Source organism: Hyperolius riggenbachi, chromosome 8, assembly GCF_040937935.1.
Source record: "Hyperolius riggenbachi isolate aHypRig1 chromosome 8, aHypRig1.pri, whole genome shotgun sequence".
Taxonomy (NCBI): Eukaryota; Metazoa; Chordata; class Amphibia; order Anura; family Hyperoliidae; genus Hyperolius; species Hyperolius riggenbachi.
Window position 1 is genome coordinate 39,420,676 of NC_090653.1, and position 5,974 is coordinate 39,426,649.

The window sequence follows — 5,974 nt, forward strand, 5'->3', positions numbered from 1 at the left end:
AAAAAAAAACTGCTAAACTCTGGGAACTTGGCTTAAATAGATCACCAGGTGTCTAAGGTAATCCACCTGTATGAAGGTTCCCATCCTACTTCTTCTACAACTTGCAACACATGAAATATGGGCAGCACGGTGGCTTAGTGGTTAACGCTCTCGCCTTGCATCGCTGGTTCCCCGGTTCCAATCCCAGGCAGGTCAATATCTGCAAGGAGTTTGTATGTGCTCCCTGTGTCTGCGTGGGTTTCCTCCGGGCACTCCGACTCCTCCCACATCCCATAAACATACAGAAAAGTTAATTGTCTTCTCCCTAATTTGGTCCTAGACTATGATACATGCATTACACGATACATACATAGACATATGACTATGGTAGGGACGAGATTGTGAGCTCCTCCAAGGGACAGTTAGTGACAAAACTATATATACTCTGTACAGCGCTGCAGAAGATGTTGGCACTATATAAATACTAAATAATACAAATAATATATCTTTAAGATAAGAGGGAAAGTGTTTCATCCATGTAAAGTAACGTAGTAGTAGCGATCGCGCTAGTGGAATAGCATGGTCATGCTACAAGCACATCGCGTGGCCGTTAGGAGCATCGCACGTAAGTTAAGAACACACACTACACTAGCATGCAAGTGCTAATAGTAACCCACCCTGTTTGTGCGCAGCAGATTTAGCCACTCAAACCTATACTGAGCAATCTAAATTCAGAGGAGAAAAGCATACAAGAAAATAATGTTGTTAACACTACACATCTTACAACAGTCCTTTGTTTTGAAAGTAAATACCTCTGTCCCTGTTTGCATTGCTAATATCACTGTATTTGGCCTGATGTGCAAATTTGTATAAAGAAATGTGTCTACCTATTTAACACTAGAATTACCGAGTTTTCTATTTTCTGTTGCAAGGCCAGAGGTGTTATTCACCCCTGCTGAGATTTTCACAGGTCTTCATGTTGATTATCTTCAATCTATTGTTGTGCAAACCACCCATTACCTGTAAGGCCTGGCACATTTGCATTTGTTTACACATAGTAGCTCAGAGTAGCTGTGTGAGACTTGGAAACCTTCAGAAATGCCTGCCCTATCTATACAAAATATCCCCCACATTCACTGACCTGCAAATATTAAAGACACACATTCACAATATATGGAAGAACAAGTCTTTTATAAAAAATAGTGTGAAAACAGAATGAAAAGTTGCTGATACAATGACATGAATACAATGAAAACTTGCTAACACTTCAGTCTCCAATGTACTTTACTGCTGGCAGGTGATGTCAGTGGAAGGAGATGATGCTTGCTTCTTTGGCAGTTGTAAACAGCTGTTATTTTCCACAATGCAACAAGGCTCCCACAGTGTGATGTCCAGACCTCAGATTTGTAAGGCGCTGACATTACACTGTGGAAGGGGTTTCACCACAATATCAGTCATACAGCGCCCCCTGATGATCCGTTTGGGAAAAGGAAAAAATTTCTCATAGGAAATGGGGTATCAGCTACTGATTGGGATGAAGTTCAATTCTTGGTTATGGTTACTCTTTGAACTCTCCAAGCGGGCAACTAACCTTAACCCCCCCCCCCGTCCCCGTCCCCGTAACCTTAACCTCCATCATCCTGTTTATTAGCGGGTTCCTTTTCTGCCCACCATGTCAACTGGGCTAACAATTTGCGTAGATTTGCTATAATGGCAGCCACACTTTGTAACTGCTCCTGGGGAATGGGGCTGTGTGAAGTTTGCATGAGGGATTGTGGGTTTGTACAATGGTCTAACTACAAACCGACGGGTCCTAGTCCAAGTTCTTGCGATCAGTGATGACGTATCCAATTCCACACTATAGTAAAAACAGAGTCCTTATCCCCACATTCTGTTTCTTCGGAGTCAGAGACATTATGGCGCTGGGATCTGCGTTGTAGCTTATAAAGTTTCCAGGAAGTATAAAAGCATTCAGAGAATTTACCCTGAACAAACAATAATTAGTTCCAAACTGTTCCAATTTATCGAGCTCTGTCTATATTATGCTTATGTAGTTAAATAGCACTGACATCTCCTGCAGCACTGTACACAGTACATAGTAATGTCACTGACTGTCCTCAGAGGAGCTCACAATCTAAACCCTACCACAGTCATAGTCTAATGTCCTACCATTATTATTATTATGTATTTATATAGAACCGACATGTTCTGCAGCACTTTACAGAGCACATAGTCATGTCACTGACTGTCCTCAGAGAAGCTCACAATAGATTCCTACCCTAATCATAGTCTAATGTCCTGTCTTATTATAATTATTATGTATTTCTGACATCTTCTGCAGCTCATTACTGAGTACATATTCATGATTAGAGGTGGGACGAATGCAAAATTTCTTTGAATCCGAAACCAAAAAAGTTCTCGGACATCTCAAACCTTTTGAATCTCGAATCTAATGAATCCTGTACAAAAGAATTGTGTGATCCATACAGGGGCGTTTCTAGACTTTTTGTCACTCCAAGCAAGAAGTCCTATGTCATAGAATAAGGCACAAGGGGGTCAGAAGGAGGCACAAGGGCCAGAAGGAGTGACAAAGGAGGACAGAAGGAGGCACAGGGGGACTAAAGGATGCACAAGGGGGAATAGAATGAGGCACAAAGGAGGGACAGAAAGAGGCACAGGAGGAAAGAAGGAGGCCAGAGGTCCAGAAGGAGTCACAAAGAAGGACAGAAGGAGTCATAAGGGGACTGAAGGAGGCACACAGGGGGACTGAGAGAGGCACACAGGGGGACAGAAGGAGGCTCAATGTGTGACAGAATTGAAGCACAGGAAGACAGAAGGAGAGACAAAGGGGGATAGAATTATGCACAAAGGAGGGACAGAGGGAGGCACAGGGAGATAGAAGAAGGCATAGAGGGGCACAGAGGGAGGCACAGGGGGATAGAGGTGGCACAGGGGAACTGAAGAGGCACATGGAGGCAGAAGGAGGCAGATGGTACAAAGGAAGACAGAAGGAGGCAGATGGGGACTGTTGGAGGAACATGGGGGCAGAGGTTGAACAAGGGGACAAAGGGAGGCCCAAGGAGACAGGAAGATGCACAGGGGGGCAGGAGGAGGCTCAAAGGGGCACAGAAGGTGCAGAGGTGGCACAGGGGGACTGATGGAGGCAAATGGAGACAGAAGGAGGCACAAAGGGGGACAGAAATAGGCACAGGGGGACAGAAGGACAAACAGGGAGGCAGAGGTGGCATAGGGGACTGAAAGAGGCACAAGGAAACACAAGGAGCAGCAGAAAAAGGTGATATAACACCCACGGGGGTGCAGCTTAGTATGGGGGTGGGGCTTCATTCGTGAAGGACTTAGTCCAGGGGGATGTGGCACCCCCAGAACCAATTGCACTCCAGGCAATAGCCTGTAATGCCTATGCCTGAAAACGACCATGGATCCGTGTAAGAAACCTAGTAATCCAAGCTCTGTATTCTCTTTACTTCTTTAACAAAGTGTTCTTCTACACAGAAAGAAAGTAACCTTAAAAGGACAACTGAAATAATAGGAATATGGAGGCTGCCATACTGATTTACTTAAATACCAGTTGTCTGGCTGACCAGCTGATCCACTGCCTCAAAAACAGGGGAACACTTTTAAAAATGACCGTGGCGCCCCAATTAATTATGAGTACAGTGCTGCTATGTGGGGACGAATCCTCGCATCCAGATAGTCAGATATACAGAGTTAACACAGCGCAGATATACTCTTCTTAGTAGATGATATGTCTCTCCACTCCTCCACCTGTATGCCCTCAGTGTGCAGATAGAGCAAACGGAGGCTTTTAGTGGAATATACAAGAACTGTTATTACTGGATAAAAGGCAAATGCAGGCAATCCGAGGATAGGCACTTACTTTAAGAGGGTCCTAATCCACTTAGGACCCTCCATGGCTGATAACGCTTCCCACCCAAAGTGGTACTCAAGCCCCTCAACTTGATCCTGTATCCGTCCTGTCCGCTCCTGTCCCGACTAGTTTCGGCTAATGCAGTCTTCCCTCTTAAAGTAAGTGCCTATCCTCGGATTGCCTGTATTTGCCTTTTATCCAGTAATAAAAGTTCTTGTATATTCCACTAAAAGCCTTCCTGTTTGCGCTATCTGCACACTGAGAGCATGCAGGTGGAGGAGTGGAGAGACATATCATCTACTAAGAAGAGTATATCTGTGCTGTGTTAACTCTGTATAGGGGAACACTTGTAGTTTGGGGCAAGACTTGGGAGGCCTGTCACTGGCTCTGGGTTCCTAGGCAGCTGCCTACTGCCACGCCTCCACCATGCCTTCCTTCAAACTAGATCTTCTGTTCAGTAAGAGCAATAATTTGGGAGGGCCTCTGGCCAGCAGGCACACCATTTAGTGAGGTGGAGGGGGGCACTTGGGGGCTCCTACAGACATTGGGGCCCTGGGGCCATTGCCCCCTTTGCCCCTATGGAAGTACAGGCCCTGTTGGACAGAAAATGATGGACATTCTTGCAGATAGAGACACGGATCAGTGGTAAAATCCAAATGATATTGTAACTCCTCCCAACACTGCCCTAAACTAATGTACATTTTCCCCTGAAATTGGGCTGTCAGTTGTTCTGCATATGATTAGATGAGAAGTGAACATGACTTCACTGCACTGCACTGTACTTTTCCCGTAGTGATTCCCCCTCAGTGTGAAGGAATTCACAGAACGCCAGACTGACGACACACAGTGCCAGGGGAATATTGGTGACGCTTTCCTGTCCGGGAGTAAATAAGGTTACCCCTGACTCTGAGCCAAGTGAGCTCTGTACTGTGTAGTCCTTGTATGTCGCGTTACATATATGATCTGTAATGCTGTCAGGGAACTCAGTGATGGAATATCTAATTCCACACCCAGGGGGAGCAGAGCCCCTGACCTCACAATGGGTAATTACTGAGAATCGGAGACATTGTGGGCTCAGGGATCTGCATAATAGATGATTGTAAAGTGGTTTCTGGGAAGTATGAAAACATTCCGCTCATTTCCTCCCCGCTGGGAATGGTTAGCTCCAAAAATGTCCCAGTTTAGAGCTCTCTGTTCCATCTCTGTATTTTTTGTATTTTTATCATTATTATTACTTGCAAGTATGTTCCTGGTAGGCACAAGCCATACTTAGGCAATAAGTGGGAAGGTGGCTGTAAGAATGTCAGTGATGTTTGTGGAAGGGGAGGACGTAGCAAAAGGCAATGCAGATGGTGTGCCTTCCTCATGGCCTCAGGACCTCAGGGGTCCATATGCCCCAGTCCCCCCCCCCCCCCCCCCATCACTGCATTAGCTCTTGCGGTTGGTGCTCTTGTGGTCGTGATCACCTCATAACCTGCTTTGAGAAGTGGTGATCACACCTTTCTTACATGGGGCCTGATTCACAAAGCGGTGCTAACAGTTAGCACCCTGGTGAAAAGCCCTTTAGGTATCCACATATGAGAGAAAAAAAGTAGTCCCCATCATATCTACAATAAAGATCATACTCAAAACCACAGTAGTGCAAAATAACAATTCATATTTATTTAAACATCATGATTAAAAACAATTAAAAACAATGAGGATCCCCTGACCTCTTGCCATCCATAAATTCCTATGTATTGTTATACAATCTGTTCAGAAAAGTCCGCTCAGTAAGAGTGGGTCTCAGGGTTGTCAGCACGCTGATCACGGTAATGGGGGAAAAAAGCAACCAATCAATGTATGCCAGTGACTAGGTATCTAAATCAGCGTTGCTGACAAACCAGGAAGCCACAAAAAACACTATAATTGTAAAACTGCTGGTTAGGATGTGTGCAAAAACGCAAGTACATAAAGTGCTGTGCAATACATCTCATATGGTAATTCATAAAAAACAACATACAAATGGATATATGTGAGTGATAATATGAAATAAAGTGCAAATGCAATGTCAAAAAGAGATTGTAACCAATCAGTGGAAATAGAAACAGAAAATACAACAACCCA